At 44.9% G+C, this 21,635-nt stretch overlaps 1 protein-coding gene across 2 annotated transcripts in view; it reads left to right on the forward strand.

The window, feature by feature from the left end:
• Window positions 1-1,638: 1,638 nt before the first annotated feature.
• The window catches only part of Drgx (Dorsal root ganglia homeobox), a 37,951-nt gene continuing 17,954 nt past the window's right edge, over window positions 1,639-21,635 (forward strand). For both annotated transcript variants that reach the window (XM_071790698.1, XM_071790700.1), the window contains exon 1: window positions 1,639-2,872. The gene's annotated coding sequence lies outside the window, so the exon portion shown is untranslated. The remainder of the gene's footprint in view (window positions 2,873-21,635) is intronic.

The following is a 21,635-nucleotide window of genomic DNA, read 5'->3' on the forward strand; positions in this document are numbered from 1 at the left end:
TAATTTTAATCGGTTACAAAATAGATATCTGTTACACAGATCGTTTCGGTATAAACGCACGTACACACGTTGTTTTATTTCATTATTTCATTATTTTTATACTTTTGAAAAAAAGATCGCTCTCCGCCGTCCATAACGGGAAAATTCATCGTAATTCTCCATTAGCGTTGAATCTATTTTTAAGCAGCCGTTCTCGTAATTTTTAAGACAACTGGAGTAATTAATCACTCTTTAAAACTGTACTTAAAATTACGCTACGTAGGGCGTGAAATAAAAATGAAATAAATTAAAAAGAAATATAAGGAAACGCGCGGTCAAATATTTTTTATATATTTTTCAACTCGAAAGGAAGGCGGTTATAAAGATGCAGATAATACCGAGATTAATATATTTATTATAATTACTGGTCCCTGGCGGCGATTTAATAATTTTCGTAAATTATCGAGTCATTCGAGTCGAGAAGAATCGAAACGGGCTACCAAGAAAAAAAGATATTACATAACGAATGATATCAGAATCGGCGCAGACGTGGAAAAGGGGAAGACGATGCAAAGGGGGGAGATCAAGCTGGAAAGGATACTTTGTACGGGCAATGTAAACCGAAATTACGTTACTCCTGTGCGTCGCCCGCATAAAGTGAATCGTATAGTAGTCCCGTCAGACGGTGGCTATACGAGGATTTGTGAGCTATTAATCGATAATTCTAATTCCCCTCGATGTTCTAACGCAACATCGCGGAAGAAAAATTTTATTAACATCTCAAAAAATCCATCCCTCCTCTACTTCTTCCCTTCACTTTTAATACAAACTCACGGAAATTGAAAGAAACAATTACACCAATATTACTTTTATCTTATAAAGAATAATGATCAGGCCAGAGTCTAATCGTCTGCACGATTCTAAATCCGTGCCCAGTCGCATTTCAAATCGCGTTAAAAAAAGTGGATGTTATTGTCAAGGGCGGCGGTGGTCGCGAAGGACGAGTGAGCGTGTGAACGCGTAGAGAACGAGAAGCCGCGCGCGGCTAACACGCGCTCTGCCAAGGATCGCCATGGACTTGTGAGGGGCAAAGAGGAGGCTGGGGTAAACGCGATTTACACCATGACGACTATCGCCTCTCTTCTCGCGCAAAGTGCCTACGTGCAGCCGCGAAAGGGCGCGAGGTGGAGAGAAGGAGCGAGAGAGAGAGAGAGAGAGAAGGAGAGAGAGGGAGGGAGGGAGAGTTGTTACGACACACCGGCGGGTGACAGGACTGACAGGAGATTCTGCTCCGCGGGAGGACGGGGCCGGGGATAGCGGGGAGGACGGGAGGGCGAGAGGGATGAAAGTAGGGATGTTTGTCGTACGCGTTATTTGGCCAATAAAACCACGTGGCGGCGCACGGAGGGCATCGGGCGTCGCGCCGCCGTTCGCGGAATAGACGATCGTCGGGGAGAGGCGCGCCGGCCGCCGCCGAAGCGACGACGGCGGAGGGTGCGAAGGGCGCGCGCGGAAGAAAGAGATGGGTAGCGGTGCACACGACGGTGCGTAGACCACGCCTCGCCGCGTGCTCGGCGCACGCGTGGTTCCGCCTATTCGCCGTGCACGCTTCCCGTCGCGGCCCGCGACGTAACGGCGACCGTCCGCGACTCCACCGCGGCCGCGACACGTCGTCGTCACGCGACGCACTATCGGCTTGGAGGTCCTGTCGCCTTGCGGCTCGCGTGTCGGTATTCGGAGCAGGCAAAGAGAGAAAGAGAGGAGAGAGAGAGAAAGGGAAAGAAAAGAAGTCCCCGTCCTGTCATTCGCTGTCGCAGTGCTCCCCGCGTGCTCATCCACGAGAAACGACGAGATCAAGCACCACGTGAAGCTGACTCCTACTCGACCCGGCTGATGCATCGGAATTTCACCCTGGATTCCGCCTTGGTCGCGTGGATACCCATTGAGCTGTCGCTCCGAAGAGGATTCCGTGAAGATCCAGTCACGGTTTGTCTCAAACACACGTAGGAATTCGTTCACTTGTTCTCCTCTTACGCGGAAGTGTTACTCGAAGAGAGAGAGAGAAAAACGTTCCTTCGGTTTCTCCCTACAAGTGTTTCTATCAACGTCGCGCCTTCGTCAGGATTCCTACGATACGCTTCGTCCTGATTTAACATATACTGACGATAAGTTTTTTCGCCATCCGTCAATGTCGCTCGAAAGAACATCGTGATCTTCGTTAAGTTCCTATCGCGTGTGACTGTCAAATATACACATGACAGAAGCGAAACTCTCGGCTGTTTATACTCTTGGCAGAAGTCCGACGTATTCGTACGCGACAGGTCGCCTCGCTTCATCGTTCGGAACTCGCGAGAATTCACCGAGATCGACGATCTCGTGATCATTTTATCAATAAATATTAGATAAAAAGAAATACGCCTAATTCGTCTTTGCACAGGGCACGTCAAGTGTTTCTTTTCGTTACTCCAAATTGTTGGTTACGACAAGCGCGGAACAGTGATCTAAACGCCGCGATACACCCGGAAGGTATCGCCAACGTGATCCCGCAAGTTGAACCCCCGAACGAGATTTGCGGAAGCACACGCATGCGGAGTTAAGGACAAAGTCGAAACAGTACGACACGAGGTCGGGAAAGTGTGGCGGGAAGTGGCGGGATCGGCGTATCAATCGGAGATCAGACGGGCACTCTCCAGAGCGTCCGTCGACCGGCTGATATTCGCGGGGAGAGGGGATCCGCGGCGGTGCGGAAGAGATCGGGAAGGTGTTGTTCAGCCACGAGTCCAGGATTCTCACCCCCGGAGGCAGTGCCATCTCGCCCGGGGGCGCGGGGCCACCCGCGAGCCCATCGCCGGGACACTATCATCCCCCTGCGCACAGTCCGCCCCTGGTCAAGGTAAGCCCCTTGTTTTCATCGGGGATATCGAAAAACAAACATCGGTTCGTGAATGAAACTGGCCCAAAGTGCGCTTGAACGAGTACGAAGTCGACCGAAGAAACTGTTGCATTAATTTATATCATTACTAATGCAATAATATATATTTTTATTCGATAATTATAATTAAATTGGTCAGTAACATGAATTTTTTCATCGGTAAATGATGCCGATTGCGACATTTTCGAAAGTAATGGTTAATTATAATTATTTTTCCGCCCGATTGTTGAGTTTATATAGCTATGATTTTTTAACGAAAAGATGTGTTTTGCAATCCTAAATATATATACGATCTATATATATATATATATATATATATATATATATATATATATATATGCAATTTATAATTATGCGACGAAGTAATAGCTTGTCGGCGCACTGTTAAATGCTGTACGTATTCTGACGCTTTCATTACCATGTATACCTATTAAATCACTCTCGACCGGTCTCGGGAATACTTGAAATAAATAAATGAAACACGAGCGCTATTTATTAAATTATTCATTTTGTCAGCGTGACAGATAACGAAGAGATTGAAACAATTGAATAATAGTGGCATGATTACAAGCAAGAGCACTGTTTTATCTGTAACTAACGCATTTCGGACGTCCGGCTTTTGAAGTAATATACGTACTTAAATCCCGTCCGCGCATTTACATATTGACAAAGTTTTTGCGATAAGCAATGTTGTTCAACGTGTTTTTACGACACGGGGAGACGCGTTGAAAAATGTAATTCAAATTCTAAGTGGAAAATCTTGTTTTAGGAAAAAAGAACGAGAACGTTTATCCGGATAACAACTAATTATTTCACATAAATCGTTGAGTTAAATTAAATGGCTTTGTTATTAAGCGCACCTTGTTCATTTTGGCTTAACAACACGGGTGCGCGCGCGATTACATTTTACATGTAACGCCTAACGATAATCGCGCTGAGAAATTATTAATGCGTCAGAGGTTTAAATTCGATCGCTGTTTCAAAGTCGATCGGAATTATTCTGTCACATAAGTGGCCTGCTAGGGTAGAGTGGACGAACGTAATGAATGCCATAAAACACATTTATGTCGTCACGTTAAATAATGGAGACAAATGTGATATCGATAGATTTCCTTTGTGCTTTTCGCTTCGCTCAAGATTGCTTCTCCCTGGCAAATCTGATATTTTTTATTACATTTGTGAGACTTATATTATTCATTCTTTTTTATATATTTTTACTTTTATGTATAAATTTCGTTTTTTTAACGGTTCTTTGTAAACAAATTTATTGTTATCATTTTATATCGTCTTTTAAAAAATCCTTTGTGTAAAAAGATTTATTATTATCATTATTTCATATCGTGTACGATCGCGCGGGACTCGCGTAGCATTCGACTGTCACATGAGTCAGAAAAAATTATGTTAAAAATAACTTTCGACGATCATCGAATTAATTTAAAATTAACTATTAAGTACCGTATGCGAACTAGTACGTGACGTAATAAAGCTTTGAGTAGAAAATTGGTGCGATTTGTTCCCCGTTCTATTTTCCATAAATAGTTCGCGATGCGATCAGCGTATAATATGCATTAATGTATTAGGATATCTAAAGAACGGAAAGTACCGGGATATTCGATCTTAAACGTGATAAAAAAAATAGGAAGAGAATAGTAGTAATAACTATGTTTCTCATTCTGTGAATGGAGGAAAAAATAATCTCGATGTTCTGTTCTTCTCTTCATAACTTCAGAAATTATATAATATCTCGAAGTGAAGTCGGAAGTTATTAAAAAATATACGATAGAATGCCTTAAATATTGTATTGTACACTGAAATTAAACAGATTACTTTGCCATTTAAGTTCATTTTTACAAACGTGGCGACAAATAGAAGTTGGCAACATTCAGTGTATTGTCGTGCATTATTTTTAACGTTAAGAAGAGACGATGTCGATCTCAAACGACAGCTATAATTGCCTACCAATGTACCAATACAAATCCGTCTCCGTAGTCTACATTGTTAACTGTAAGACCCCACGGCATCTGTTGAGAGTTACGCGCTTAAATTGTCACGGCGGAAACTTGTCAGCGATCACATTATAATCCAGGGATATATGTGGCAATTACGGCATTAGACCCGAATAGCCGATAATTCCGTTTTAGGTTTGAACTAGACTTTGCCGTAATAGGATTAGAATTTGCGGCACGTTCAGGTGACCGTCTATTCTAGACGCGCACCCTCCAACCTACCCTGCAAGCTATCAGCTGCATTTAATCCCGTGAATACTAATTTGAAGTCGATTTCTTTCTCCAACATGAGATAATAGTTTCATTGAATCAAGATCGAATCACCAACAATATATTTCTCTTTCGATCAATCACTATTAAATGAAAGACCTTAATGGCAAAATAATGTGAGTCAGTTTTCGTAAAACTTGTACAATTGTTCTGTACTTAAGACTTTATTCTCTTTCTTGTTTTGATAAACGTCTAAATGTCAGAATGAAGAAAAACTGGGTTATATCACATATGCTTTTGTAACTCTTTAAATCCGCCTAAATAAATGAAATATCAACTTACGTTCGTCGTTACCCAACCGAGCGTTCGCTCCTTCTTCGTTTTATCGGCGACTTTCAGCCCCATTATCCGACATGTCCCGGATTTTCTCTCTCCCTCCCTCTCGGCGTTACTTCCGGAATCAAGTGCGATCTCGGAATTTGACGCGACAAGCGCAATACGATATCGTCCTCGGAAAAGCGACTGCTCTTTATGGTCACGTAATAACTGCGTGGGACTGCCGCCGAGCGGGGAAGCGGGAATGGCGGGGAACGGTTTCGCGAACCGTAAGGGAGGCAAAGGGAGGAACGGAGGTGGAGAGAGCGAGGAAGCAAGAGAGAAAGAGAGAGAGAGAGAGAGAGAAGCAGTGGGATAGACGAAGAAAAAGAGGCCGACGATGATGATGGGTGTAAGGGCGGCTGTCCGAGCTCGTTTTCGTCAGCCGCCGCCGTGAATCCCTCTGGGGACTCCGCGCGGCAGCTGTCTACGGACTGCCGTTGGAGAAGCCCCGGTCGAAACTTAACGTGGAACGATTCCTGGTCCGTGCCCTGCTCCGTTGAACCGCGCGTTTATGATATCATTTCTGAATTAATAAAAAAATAAAAAGAAAAAGAGTGGATAGGGGGAAAAAGATAGACGACGCATCCGATGTTAGAATGAATCTGGTCCGTAATCTACGAAGTATATTTTAGGTATACGCGCTTTCATATTTAAAGCTGATCTTACGAGATCCGGACTTGATCCGTTTTAGCACTAAATGTCCCGTGATTACATCTAAAAAAAAAATGAGACGTGCATGCTATTATTACGAATTATGCATGGGCTCGCGGAGCATTATCAACGAGACGGAACGTTATCTATACGCTGCTTCCGACATTTCTATTCGCGATAAGCGGCCTTAATGCGCGATACGGAATTGTTAGCCTAGAACGTGAGAAGGGAGAAGGGTGAAGGGCCGTGCGGCCCTGCTCGAGGACGCTCGCACACGCGCCCGACACTTTCGCTCCGATTAAGCTTAATTCATTCCGCCGACGTGGAGCGAGGCAGAGGAGAAGACGTTAACGCTAAACTGCTCCAAGAGCGCTCGCCGGCTTGCGCTGTCTGCCAGTCCAATCCTGCCAAGTTAACCTCATTAATAAATTAATTAGATATTATTGTGTTGGAAGCCACGGGGCGGCAGCTGCGGGTACGCTTTCCTCGTCCTCCCTGATCTCCCTCTCCTTCTTTCTTCTGCCGTCTTCTCGCTCTCGAATACGGCAACGGGGGAAGGGAGAGTGAGGGGGGTCAGGACCCGTGACGTCACTTCTTACGATGACAAAATGCGTGTTATAACCGCTCGCTCGCTACCCGCACATTTTTTTTTCCTGACGCGGAGTCTTCGAGCGACCGATCAATGACCATCCACGCGGTGTCTTTCCTCCAGTTTTCACGGTTTTTTATAAACCCCGTGATAAAATTTTCATTTTCGATTCTCCAACGAGAGATTTCCACAGATTCTAATTTTAAAATAAAAGTTTTATCTGAAACTTTATTTCCACGATGCACTAGATTTAAGATCGAGAAGGCGCGCTAAGCTCTTAGAAAAAGATACGTACGAAAAGGAAACTTTACCTCCGGCTGTAATTAAAGAAATGTAAAGAGCAGGTTGGTTCTGGGAAACACCTTGCGTGTCTAATTCCGCGAAAATATTTTCTCGACGCGGTCTTTCACCCGGAGAGGAGAAGAGACGTTGGATTAGAAAACGGAATTCTATTCCGAGTTATGTAAAGCGTGAAATATAATTTTAAGATCGTGAGAAGCGCGCGTGCGCGAGAGAGAGAGAGAGGACCCTTTTCGTAATTTCTAGCGCGCTACCCAAGGAGCCCGGACGGTCGGCGGCGCTCATTACGGGATAGCACGGCTCGTACTGGTAATGACAAAAAGCACACGCGGCATTATCATTGCGGAGTGTATGGCATTAAGCTGTAGGGGGCCAGGATTAGGATGTCGGCCATTACCGCGCGTCACTGACCGTTTATTCTACGCCGTGCGGTGACTTCCTCTAGACGCGCATATGTATGCCTGGCGATAAACGGAGGATGAGGACGCTCGCGAGGCCGCCGCGCCGCCCGCTGGATCGTGCATTCTCTACATGCGTGATTCACCTTTCGATATCAATGTCAATTCAGCGTGATCGCTCGCCTTTATTTTAGCGGCCGATCTCTCTTGCGGGGCGAAGAAAACGATTCTGCCCGTCTTGAGAATATAGAAACTTCACCTTCTTGGCGAAAAAATATTCCATCGGTTTTCTCGTTTCGATATACGTTACGCGCATCTCGATGCAGACTTTTATTTTTTATCGAATTAAGAATTTGTTAATAGTTAATATATTAATGTAGTGTTAATCGATCGTAAAAATTGTCTATATTTTCTGTTTATTTTTTATCTTTCGTATCATATATTTTTTCAATCAATTATTTCAGAAAAATCTCGTAAATAAATTTGGAAAATTGTACATACATATTTTTATGTATTTAAAAGTAAATAGTTTTACGCGCATTGTTTGTTTTCTTAAATTATTTAAATGTTAGCTGTGACAATAAAGTAATAAATTTATCAATTATCATTAAATAAAAGAGTAATTATTATTTATACAATATTAAATATATAAATCTTCATTCCCCTACTTAACGATCCTTTCACAATTAAGATACTTCTCTCTTTTCTTTCTACTCTTCGTCTCACCCAGAAAATTATCATATTAAATTTTTCCTCAATTCTAATATAGCCTTCAATGAATAATGAACAGTATATTTATTGATATCTGCTGGTATATGCAATCGATTTAACAATACATAATAAAGCAATACATAAAGCACGTTATTTATACCGCAATCAGATTCGCCCGCGAATATTTCCCCTAAGATATTGATCGCGATCGAATTCGATTAACCGCAATCTAACGCGCGTATAAACCAACCGATTGTCGACATAGTATACGAAAGGCGAGCGGAAAGGAAGAAAGATCTAATTACGGCCGTGAATCATGGCGGCCGTCGTCGCGAGCCGCCGCCACCGTCGCCGTTCGCGAATCCGGCAGATTTAATGGAAGGAATGTTTGTGCGAGAGGAATCTTCTGCAGCGCGCGCGCGCGCGCTCTCTCATGAACGTCGGGATCGAAATTGACCTTTAATCGCAGTGGCGCCACGCGAACATGAATAATTGGCCGCGTCAGGAGCGAATTCGACGACGGATAATGCCGCAATAGGCCGAATCGGCGCGTATCATTTATTCATTCGGCCGGCCGGCCGCGCCGCGCCGCGCCGGGCCGACGATGCCGCGATGGCCGAGCCGCGAATTTGCAAATCGCATTAAGCTGCGCGTGGGGACGAAAAAAAAAGGAAGGAAAAAAGATGAAAAAAAAAGAGAGGGACAGGGAGAGAAAAAATACGGCGAAAGAGAGAGGACTCTCCGTTTCGCGAGGATCAAAGTGCCCGCAATTTTCACTTACCGCCAACGGCATTCCGCCGCCGGTGTGACTCCCGCAATCCGTCGCTGCTTCCCACCGACCGCTGTTTTTCGATCGGCGCACCGCGCGCGCGAGCGTTTCCCGGATATTCCGCGCCGAAATTGTCCGAGACATAAAGATCTTTATATAATTTTATTTTCATACAAATGTGACAATAAGAACGGATTCATGCAGAAATATCTGTAACTTTTTCGTTCGTGGCGGAGGATCCGCAGAAGAAGGGTGATCCCAGAGTCTGGGATCATGCTGGGACGCTGTTTTTTTTATTTAATCGCGAGGACGACGTTCGAGATATAAAGGTGGCAATAACGGAGGAAACCATGGCCCGCGAATCGAAATTCTCGCGTCGACGGGCCACGTATTAAACGTGATGTAAATAAATAACGCGCATTCTTATGATTAAAGGGAATTTTCTTTGGGGGCGAGGAGGCGCGACAGAGACTAGAGAAAAAGAAAAAAAAAGAGAGACAGCGAGAAGGAGCGTAATGTAATGCGGAGGAGCGCTTACGGACGAGAAATGCACACACGCGCTTTTCGCGCGCGCGGACACGCCTCCTTTTCATCCTTTTCCTGAGGTGCACGGGGGCAGAAAACGACCGAGAGAAAGGAGATGCGGGGGCACGGCGGCGCCGAACGTACGAGGGGGGAGAGGGGGGTAAAGAGAGGGAACCGCGGGGGAGTATACGGGCATAGGGCGGTTGCAGTGGCGGTGAGGGACAGGTAGGTGAGAAGAGAGCAAGGATCGCGAGGGTTTACCCGGTATATATATCGGGGTAAGGAGCGCGAGACTCCTCTTTTCGCCCCCCTTTGCCTTCCTCTCGTTTCTCCCCGTTGCCCCTCAGCCTCCGGCGGCTGCGGGCGACGGCGGCGGCGGCGGTGGCGGCTCCTGTTTTACGCTTTTCGACTTTTTCAAGATTTATCCTTACCGCTTCCTCGCTAAATCGCTTTCCGGGCGAAATTTACGGTCGGGCAATAATACAGGAGAAGCGAGCCCGGGCGAGTTGCACACAGTCCGCGATGGTGTATAAGGGGCGAACGGGGGGAGGGCGGGGGTGCAGGAAGGAGCGAAGAACCCGGGCTCTCTACGGCCGTCCAGTCGAGTAACGGGGATCCCACATACATTCCCGGCACGTTCCCGGCTTCTTCTCTACCTGACTGACTGCTTCCATCCCCCTCTCCGGTTACCTCGCGCGCTTTCTTTACGAGCTTCCTCTTTACCCTATCTAACCCCCGCGCGCGCCGTTCCTCTCGACCGGATCCATTCCGCGCCTCCGGGGGTGGCTATGATCGTTCGGCGTGTCGTCGCCGTAGTGCCCGTGATTTTGCGAAGGATTTAACGTAGTATTTTCGTATGCTTCGGCAATAGTCATCGTCAACTTTGAGCAAACACCGACGCAAGGCTTCGATGATAGTAACGTTAAAATTTCACGTAAAATTTAGGCTACGGTCAACGTGACGCTACAAATGCTTTGGAGCGTTCTTCTTCTCTTTCTTTCTTCATTGAAAGAAAAGAGAAGAGGAATGCTTCGAAGCATTTGTAGCGTCACGTTGACCGTAGCCTTAGACGTATTGTCATGGAATTTCTTATACAAAATGCATCGAACACGTTAATGTAGAAATATTAAAATAAATAAGAATGAACGATCTTTTGACGATTTTTAAGCTTTCGACATTCGAAATTTAATGTAGCAATTATTCATACTCCACAACGCGCGTCAGTCGTACGAAAATACACGGCGGTGCCTCTGTAGCTCTGTAAAGAACAGCTACAGAAATTTCAGAGAAAGATAAGAATAACGACGTAAATTCCGGTACGCTCTCGGAAGATGCGGAAAAATGTTTACTGCATAACGATCCTCGCGAGTCTCGGGGTAGTTCGCGGAATATGAGATTACTCGGAAACGAGGTTTATGCGCTATGCGGCAAAGTTGTAAGCGCGTCGCGAATTTGGCAACTTGGCCGCGATGCGGAGACGCAGGACCGTTCCTCTTTCAAATGGTGTAACACGCTCGTGCACATTATTGTGTCAGTTCTCGTCTCGGCGCAACTTTATCATCTATCCGGCACGCCGTCCGGGATTGACTGAAACTGCACGTTCGGGACAAGCGCCAAATCCGCAGTAGCGGTTTATAAGATACAAATACGAGGAGTCGTACGCGTATACACACGTCCACGTGCGCGCGCGCATGCAAGTGGACGATTGCACGGGCGGTTGAACGAACGATAATTCCACGTGCTTTCCCGCGCGCCGCAGATTCGTAAAAATGAATCTCACGGAAATATGGCGCGGAGTCGCTCGATTCTGTTGAATAATGTATGCACGACAATGGTATATCTGATGCATGATTCATGAGGGCTATTAGCGAATGTATCGGCAAATGCTTATTTGTTTACAGTTACCTGATTTCTGTCTTTTTAACGGTCTAATGGCTGAAACTGAGAAAGCGAGCTTAAAGCTTTATCGCGTTGAGAGACGAAAAAATAATCACGGATAAAATACATGACGACAGATTGAAAATTTTAATTTTTCTAAATGTATTGTACTTGTACCATAGAAAATGATTACGCATTAATAAGTTGGCTCGAAAGAACTTAAGAGGACACGTTTGACGATAAAAAACGATTCGGAAGATCTAAATAGTGAAAAGATATATCTCATAAGACGCAATCGTCAAGCGTGAAATTAATAATTTACCTCAAACGCCACCGTCCACCGTACGCAATCGGATCAGCCAGTCGCCCCGTAGCCATCCGTTTGCGTTAGAGAGCGCCGAGTATAAACACGCGCCGGACATCTCGCCGACGCCTTTCGCCGGATCCTTCCCGCGCGGAAAAGCCGGGCGATAAATAATATAAATGGACCTCAAACGTGACGACGCGACAAGTATCATCGAGGAAGAGAGCGAGTGGTCACTCGGCAGCACGTGACCACCCGCGATCATCCCGCACGCCGGGGATTCCCTCGCGTACGGCCGGCCGGAGATACCGTAAGTAAGGGTACGGCCCACATCAGAAAGAAAAAGAAACAAAGAAGTAAAGGGGGAAGAAAAAGATTCAAATAACAAAAAAAATCTTACATGTATAAAAAATTTTTTAAACGGGGAAACTGTCAGATAGAAAAATAAAGCTAAGGAAAAGAGATATAAAAATGTATAAAAATATACGTGTAATAGTTTATATAATTTGATTTTAATTTGATGCTTAATTTCACCGATTTCATCAGATCGACGCAAGAATGGGTGTCCCGTATATTTTTACCCTTTATACTTGGACCGGGCGAAGGAGAAAGACGTTGCGACCGCAAGCTCGCCGGTACAGAGAGTACGGGTGAATCGAGTCGTCTAAGGGGCGCGACATATTGGATGAAATTGGCGCATATCAAACAGGGAAGCAATTGGAATAGCGGCGGGATCCGGGGATCCCCGCGTCCCCGCGGCTCGCGCGCGCTCTCGGTTCCGCTGGAAATGGTGCCCTCGGGGCTCGAAGCCGGGCTCGGAAACGAAACCCTCGACTGCGCATCCCCTATTCCCTCTCGCAGCCCGCGGCTTCGGGCCTCCTCCTCCTCCTCCTTCTCCCCCCTTCGCGCATCGAGTGATATTACACCGCCTAGGAGTCTATCCGCTCGGTCTCTTTCTAACGCAGACGTGCGCGAGACCGACGATACTCGTCTCGGAACAAACCTAACTTTGGCTTGATATAACTTTGCCGCGGCAAATGCAATAATGCCGCGTGCTTGCGTGCAATGACCTACAATAGGGTGGCGATGATCCGTGGCATCTTTTGGTGTATCTCACGCTCGCTCGCAAAAGTCGGTAATCTAAATACAAGTTTTTGCAATATATAAGAGATAAATTATACAGGTGATTGAACGTTCGAATATTCGTGTTTTTTTCTAAGGAAAAAGATTAGCGTTGGTGACAATTTTCATCTGGACGAATGTGATTTACGGAAAGAATGGGAAATCAGACCGCGCTCCTGATTCAATATCGGTGAACCTGACGTTTGCTCCTGCCTCTTCTCGCGGCATCCAGTCGGAGCGATTGTGAAGGCTTTATTTTTCGCGCGCATACAGCGTCTCGAGCGGAGGCCGACGGGGATTCTTGCTCGAGGCAGAAGTCAGGCTCGTCGTAGCTCTGTCGCGGGTCTGCGTAACCAGAGAATCAATACGATCCTCCTTCTCTTCCTCCTCTTCTGCGTTCGGCTGCGCCAATTGAGCTCGTTGAATCTGTGCACCGAGCCACGCGGTTACGTATGGCGCGCGAGTGCACGCGTACGTGTGCACGCACGCACGCACGCAGGACTTGGTGTGGTGCACGCGCGGGTGTGCACGCACGTGCGTCGCACGCCACCGTGCGACTTCACGCTGCGCACACGCGCGCGGAGAACCCTGAATCCAACCAATCCGCCGATCCGCTCGCGATCGATGAACGGATGAGACGCGCCCGCGTGCCGCGGCCACCAAACAAACTCATCCGTGTAATTGGCAAATTGACAGATTAATTCAATCACACCGTCGATGCTGCTTCTTCGTCTCGGTGCTCGCGCTCGTCCGCTTTCGGCTCGGCACCGTGTTAATGTGTTCCGCCGACCAGCAGACGCCCCCGTCATTTCCGCCCCATCATTGGCTCGTATATTTCGTCGGATTTTATCAAATCGCTGTTTTATGTAATACAAAATAAAATGGAACTTCTGTTAACTCTGACAAGAACCTTTTGTGTGAAGATATTTGTTCTGCGTTTTAATAATACTCTTCTTTTTTTTGTAAGGTAAAAGCAACATCTCTCGAATACCAAGACAACATGTGTCGAAAAAGTTTAACAGTATTGGGGGAAATGTTAGAATAATAACTATCATTTTATTGTGCCTATTTGCGTCCAGCTATAATCTCATCAGGCTGCGCTGCCGATACGTTTCTTTCCACAATCGGTGGTGTGATAATCGAAGCGCACCACCCGCAGCGCGGTGCGCGATAGACGGAATAAATCAAATGTCGAGTGGATAAGCGGGAAATAAACCGAAAACCGCCGGTCGCTCTGTAAATCGAGAGCAGAGAGAGCTAAAAGGAGAGAAAGAGGCAGAGGCAATGAGAGAACGGCGAGAACGTGCGAGTGAAGGATATAAACACGGGTCGCTTCTCTCCCCTTTCTGTAAAAAGGGCGACAAAAAGAGAGATTGGGGGGGACGGAGAGTGTTCTCTCGAGTGTGCACGTCGAGAAGGGCGTGTGCAATGCGGTGGAATCGAGTGGAGCGAAAAGTCAAATGGAGTCGACCTGCGCTGCGGTGTGTCGGGAGAGACGAGAGAAAGAAAGAAAAAGAGAGAGAGAGAGGGGGGAGAAGAAAGAGATAGACGAGCAGAAGAAGAGAGTGCTATCGGATAAAGTGGGCGCACAAGCGCGATTTTGAATTAGCTACCCTTTTCGACATCTCTCACCGCTTGCAACTTCCGAGAGACGTACGTGTCGCCCTTTTCACGACGAAATCATCGGGAACGAAGACGATTTTTGCGTCGTCGAAATTACAATCGCGGATAATTGAAACGTTTATGAATCATCACAATGGAATAATTGCGATAAAATATTTTTGGATAATTACGGTAGAATTATAATATAGAATTATAACGAAATAATTACATAAATAGAATTATAATGAAATAATTACGTCGGATAATCGCGGAGTGTTATATTCGCCGTGATTGTTTCCGTATTCATGCATGTATTCGTCATGTACCGATACCCTCGTTTCAATGAGAGAGAGAATGGCGCTTTTATATCCCTGCAGAAAGGGCGACCGGACGTGATTTTGTCCTGGTGAATGGGTCGAAAGGTTCCGTTTCCGGATGCCGTGGCATGCATTTATGGTCCTTGTAGATCGGGAGAGGCCAGCACAAAAAGCTCTTCGTGATTGACTGCCACTGGGTGTGATACAGTGTATGAAAATAATATTAATCTTTTAAACCGCCCAACGACGCTCCATACCTGCACTTACTCTTTTTAAAAATATATTTTTACATATCAAGTCAGAAACTTTTACTTCGCCAGTAATTAATTAACAATAAAGATTTTTTATTCGACCCAACTTTATAATATTTTTGCATATTTGTTATATTAAAACGCGTTTTCTAATAGCGCCTCATTTTCTATTAAAGATACGATAAATCGAAATCAATTAGAATTAACTTGTCTTTTCATCTACGACGATTTAAAAGTGCCGTCTCCGAAGAGATTAAACTTGGAATCGGCAATTGGCCCGAATAAAGAGATTCAGTTACGATCTCGGGACCGCAAGTTAAGTTAAGACTGTAAAACTTACGGTGCGGCGCAGTCTTAATCAACTTTCAATTAAAACTTGTCTTTACAGACCAGCGCTCGGAGGAGGAAGCGACGCGGTATAAAGCAGAGTCAATGTAAATCAATAATCAGTTCAAATTCAATCGCGGCGATGAGTTCCATTTTCTTACTCGATAACGAGAATCTCTTGTGATGCTTACATCATACTTATAATGAAGTCGCCTTACCCCTCCTCTCCCGTCTTCGTTCCAATCTAGAAGTAGATCAGCTCGCAAACTTTAACGGTTTTAATTCTGTATTCCTAAACAAACTTGCCGTTACTACCCGACTTACGTATTTTACTTCTATCTCATTATGAGCCGTATTTATATTGTTCGGTAAATATTAAAATCCGATAAGGGAATATCTCGGAATTTTGATGAGAGCGGCGCGATTTTATTTTCTTAAATTAATATCACCGCTAATTACGTATATTACGTTACTCCAATTATCTCTCTACCGCGATATCTGCACGCAGACCGCCGCCGGTTCTTCTTATTTTTAATCTGCGGGCGCATTGCAATAACTATTTTCGGAGATTTCACGGATCCCTGCGTAATGCACGAGATAATGATTGCTGTTTAACGGCCGTATTTATTATTTAATGCTGTTGTTGTTGGTATCACATAACCGCCCGTCGTTCCAAATGGCATAGGGATCGCGTCGCTACGGTTCGCTCATTACATGCTATTAATTTATAATCAGTTATTCAATTCGGTCGAATTAATTTATTTACACATTTAACATGGGAGTTATAACGATACCCGGATTCTATATTTGCGGCTTTCACGCTTCGGCCTTGCCGAAAACGATTTTACATCGCCGATATATATGCGTGGCGTTATTTTAAATCGCTCCTAATTTAGGTTTAAAAATTTATTAAAAGCCACCATGGTCCTTCTTCTTCCGCCTCCGATCGGTTCTTCTCAACTTTCTTTCAGAGTTACGCGACAAACTCTTATTTCAACACTGCTTAAAAGGAACTTCATATTTTTTTAGGTAGATTAGATTCAATGATAAAGTAATAATAATTTTATTAGCCAGTGACTGTTCAGCATTATACCGTCGGTAATGAACGGATTAAATCAAGGCGTACAATTTGATAGTACAATAATATCACGTCGCTTGGTAATCCGCTTAACCCTTCCCGGCCCAGCGATTTCAATTGGAATCACATATACGCTTTGTCTTATGCAAACAAATCCGTTTAATCTGAGAGCAACTGCAGCGTTTTCTTTAAGCTTTCTTTAATGATTAACTCTCTCGGAGCTCCAAGAACCGCGGAAAAGCACGATTAAATTTTAACGAAAAAAAAAAAGAAATTATTTCCATTTTTTTCAGCAGCAGAAATAGCGGCCTGTTCGCCAAACGCGCGATAGTAGATTCTATTATCGAACGCTTTGCATATACTGACGGAGTATAAAATGCCACGGAAACGTTCACAACGTTTTCCGATGTTAAGCATGCACGTCTCTGCGCGAGGAGCGTGTCTGCCGCGATGTTCGCAAAGTGATATACCGAAGAAGCTATCTTCGAGGAGGAGGAGGAATAGGAGGAGGATGAGGACGAGAGAAGCAAGCTCAGGGCGCACTTACGAAAGTTTACGTACAGCGGCGCGAATAGTTTTACATTATTACATGCGTGGGGAAGGAGATGAGGCGAAGAAGCTACTGAGAGAAGGCGGGAAAGGGCGGCAGAAGGAGGAGGGAGAGGGAGGGGAAGGGTACGTAAGATCGATCAAGCCGCCTCGTAATTATCCGCTTTGTATCGCATAATTCCCGGTTAGTTTGGACGCCGGCGTCGCGCGTTCGATACCGTCGAGTGCGCCGCGCCAGTAAAGGGGTTACGGCACGGGGGAGCAATACCATATGCAAAGTTAACCTCCATTAAATGCGTTAACTCGGCGACGAGCATGCTCCGATGCGCTTAACCAAAGTACATTACACCGATGCTCGATGCGAGAGCGATCCCGTCGCGTGGAGAACGAGCGAGCGAGAGCTCGTTTCTCTGCACAGGATGTCCCGTGGCGTTTCTCTCACGTCGTTCGTGGGTTCTCCGACTGAATATTGGACTTAACGTTTTCCTCTTTTTTCCAAGATCAGAAATTTTTCAAGATCAATATACACGTAATCGGAATGACAAACAAAATTTGAGGAATTTTATAAAATATTTTACACAACAATTATATATTATTTATTATTATTTATTATTATAATTAATTATTTTATTATTTATTATTATTATATGTATATGCTATATATTTATATATTATATATAGCTCATATAATTGAAAAGAAAATCGAATATCAGCCTATGATACCCTGTGTGTCTACGTCACTCGCCTTTAATTGCTCTCGCTGAGACGAGAAGGCGGCCGCGGCGTATTTACCCACAGCTCGTTTCGTCCTCGATTTCTTTTTGACGAGACGACAATGCGGCCCGTTAACCCCGCGACCGTCCATGCCGTAATATTATCGAAGGAGCCAATGTACAATCATATCGTGGATGACACGATATTACATTCTGGGACACGCTCTTCCCTCTTGACCCGCGGCGATCGACGCATTGTTGCTGCTGCTGCTGTTGCTGTATGAGCATTAAAGTTCCTTTCGTTGAAGACGATTCGCTGATGGTAGCTATGCGCGAATAAAAACGAAAGAGAGAGAGAGAGAGAGAGAGAGAGAGAGAGAGAAGAAGATGAGCAAGAGAATACACGCTTTTCTACATCTTTCAGCACGAGAACACTTTGCGAACTTTGCACAAAAACTGAGTCGTGTAATAAACTGACAAATAAATATTTTAGTTCAATTTTATATATACAAACTATACTTATATAGACATACTATACTTTGCAAATTATCTTTCCAATATGTTTTTTTTTTGTATAGACATACATTGTATACGTTATTGTATAATTAAGATTACAAGAATTTCGACTCTAGTCGCTTCGTATTAAATCTTATTAAATATGTTAATGTCGCATCATAATTTTGATGATGACATCCATCATCTCTTCAACGACATCTCCGTCCCGCATGCTCTCGTTCGTTTTGAAGGGCCCGCGGGCCGGAGCGGAGCCCGCGGTTCTCTTTCTCCACGCCTCTCGGTTCACGTTAGAAGATACTTATTAAATTGTGTCATCCACGAATAAGGGCTAACGCGCTGCATCCAATTTGTGCCGCTTAATTAATTCCCTCCAATTTATTCCCCGAGACCGGCCAATAAAGAAACCCGGGACCCGCGTCGCTCGCCGGTCAACGAGCGCCGCCGATGCCACCGCAATATTGTCCCTAATGAAATCTTCGTTAATCGCGAGAGAGAGAGAGAGAGAGAGAGAGAGAGACTCTTCGCCGGCGAGTTTTCCAACGTAACTTGCGACGTCAATTGTTGCAGCCATGCTCCACGAATTTCTCGCGCGGCTGCTCGGCCGCTCGGCCAGCCGCGTCGCACGCGATGCACAATGATGCGCACGATGTTGCATTGATACCATCATCCGCCGTTTCTCGGTTCGAGAAAAAAGAGAACGGGCAACTACACGGAACAACATATTAGTTAGCGCTATTTTCGCGGAAACTGAAGTTTATTTGCTCTCGTGAATATGCCACGCTGTCTTCCAGTTCCTCCGAATTATTTTTTATAAAATAATAAAAAATCTGAAAAATATTATTTGTCGAGTTATTCTGTGTTCGTCCGTCGTTTAACTATCACGAAAGTAATAATTTAAAATTTATTGCTGCATGGCATTATACTTTTTTTACTATTACCGGCTTGGCCAGAAATATCTTTTAATATTATGTACACTGTTGTGTTAGTGCAAAAGATTTTATCCTTAATTTATTACAGCGTACAACAGCGTCGTTTCAAAGTATCAGCCTTTCAAAGAAAAGAATACGTATATTTGTTTTACTTGACACTAACTGAGTAACAGTGTTTAAAATTCTATTAGAATCAAGCATCCCTGAATATTTGATTGCGTGCAGATCGAGTGTCTCTCGCGTTCGCGTTGGCATGGAAGCGGGAAGAGGAAAGAGAACCCGACGCCGACGGGAAGCTAATTACAGAATTATCGCTTTTAATTGCGATTCCCGCTATTTGCGCAATGGCGCGGTGGAAGCGTGCGATTGTCGTCGCGTGCCGAATTATTGGATGTTGACGTCACCGACCGCCGCCGCTGCCGACGAGCCCCGATGCGGCACCGCTTTGCTCGTAATTGCCGGCACCAATTATGCAATTAGCGCCGCGCTCTAATGAGCGCGCAGTGTTATACGCGCGGAATCTAAACACCCGGCTATCCGACACCCACTCGGCGCGCGGCACACCGAACCGTGTCTTTGTTCACCCCTAAAGCGCGATACGCCCCTATCCGGTTTAACTTTCATTAACGCATTATATATTATCACGAACGATACTAACTCGTAAGATTATTCCCCGGATGACGTGCGTTTAATGCTCCAACACAAATACATACGCAAATTGGACTATTAATTATCGCGTGTCTTGAATCAGCTGCTTTCGTCTGCAGTTTTTAATTAATCTGGAGCCTACCTTACGTAATGTTTAATTTGTGCCTTTCGCGATGTTCTAAACTGCAACTCATTAAATATTTATGTAATGGAATTTCAGAATAATATCGTGTTACAGCGACAAATTAGTGAGGGGGTCAGCGCAAGAGTTCTCCATTCTATTTCGTAATCGGTCGCTCTTCATTCTAAATGCCGTTGTAGCCTCCTTCAGAATCGGCTCCGGTAAACGCGAACGCGCCTCGCATAACGAGCGTGTAACAAATCCGACAGCGTGTGCCAACGTGTAAACACTCACCGCAACACTCGTAGCCGCAATCCCTTCGCCCTCGCGCGCAGTGGGGCACCGCCGTCGGGATGATCGCACAATAAAACACTGGCATAATATTTCGCCCGGCTGGTTGAACACCGCAAATACACTCTAGGACCACATGCCGACCCTATTTCGCGCGGGGTGAGAAGAGACGAGGTGGGAAGAGGGGGGGCGAGAGGAAGACGCGTATGCCAGGGCGCTATAGCGAGGGTGAGATCGGCGAGCGCAAGCCCCCGCGAGGTTCCATCGCGTGCCGCGGGGACACCCGCGGGCCCCATGTTCCCCCTCGCGGATTAGCCTCGCTACATTTCGTCCCTTCTGTCGGTGCGTATGTCCCGTCATTATGCCTCTAACTCTCGGCAAACGCAAAACCAATAGCACCGCCACCCACAGCGGACGAATTTATGGGGCACGAAGAATGAACAGATCGCGATTGTTTCCTCGAGCTATTGGTATTGCGATAAATCGGTTACTTGTTCGCCATTAATTGTCGGGTACTTTTGATGAAATGTTTATAATTTTTTCAAACATATTGGCACACGTTTTTCACAGGATTTGATACTTATTCATTATATACGGGCCCTATATATAGATATATAATGTATATATTATATATTTAATAGTATATAATTATATATGTATTATATACACATATAAAATATAGAATTAGAAGTGACACCCGTATAAAGTACCCAGGATTTTTTTAAGATAACAAATATATATCTTCTTTAATTTTTAGAGTCCTAGATTCGACGAGAAATATATGCTTTATTCCATTAATATATAATCACGAATGGTAACTGAAAAAAATATATTTATACTACATATGTAAATAATAATTTAATTAAATCGAAGTAGAGGCTCCAGTAATGATAATTATGAGTCGAGCGAATTATGACGCTCGGCTCATAATTAGCCCGTTCCTTCCAATAATTTAATTTTTCGTAATATACTTCCGGTATCTAAATATCTAAAATTTGCCAAATTAAGACGAGAAAATAATGCAACTGTTTGAAATTGCGCATTGAAGGGCGCGCTTTATTATCTGATTTTGAGCTGGATGCGTCAATAGTGTCTGCTTTTATTGGGAACCTACTAGCGCGGACAACTAACACGATTTGGTATCACGTTAAAAGTATATTCCGTAGCAGTACGTATGAGCGTATATGTATCAGGGAAGGGTCTGACTACAGTCGACGCGTCGTTTTCGCCGGAGGTCAGACGGCCGAAACGAGAATTGCTCGAATTTTGTTAAGTTTGGCAGCAATTACTTTTGATACCCGACACGCGGCCGTAATTGCGTTGGGCCAAGCAGAACGACGGGAGAGGGGTAATAATTCGCTAATATCAATTTCAAATTTCAATTAGTATCATCTCGACGTCCGCCTCTGCGCTTCTCTCTCCCCTTCTCTCTCTCTCTCTCTTTCCCTCTGTCCCTCTCTATTCGCGGACCCCACAGGAACACGCCATGATCTAAAATTCAATTTGTCCCTTCGTACCGGAGAGCCGCAAAGAGAGGAGGA

Source organism: Temnothorax longispinosus, chromosome 10 (genome assembly GCF_030848805.1).
Source record: "Temnothorax longispinosus isolate EJ_2023e chromosome 10, Tlon_JGU_v1, whole genome shotgun sequence".
Classification (NCBI taxonomy): Eukaryota; Metazoa; Arthropoda; class Insecta; order Hymenoptera; family Formicidae; genus Temnothorax; species Temnothorax longispinosus.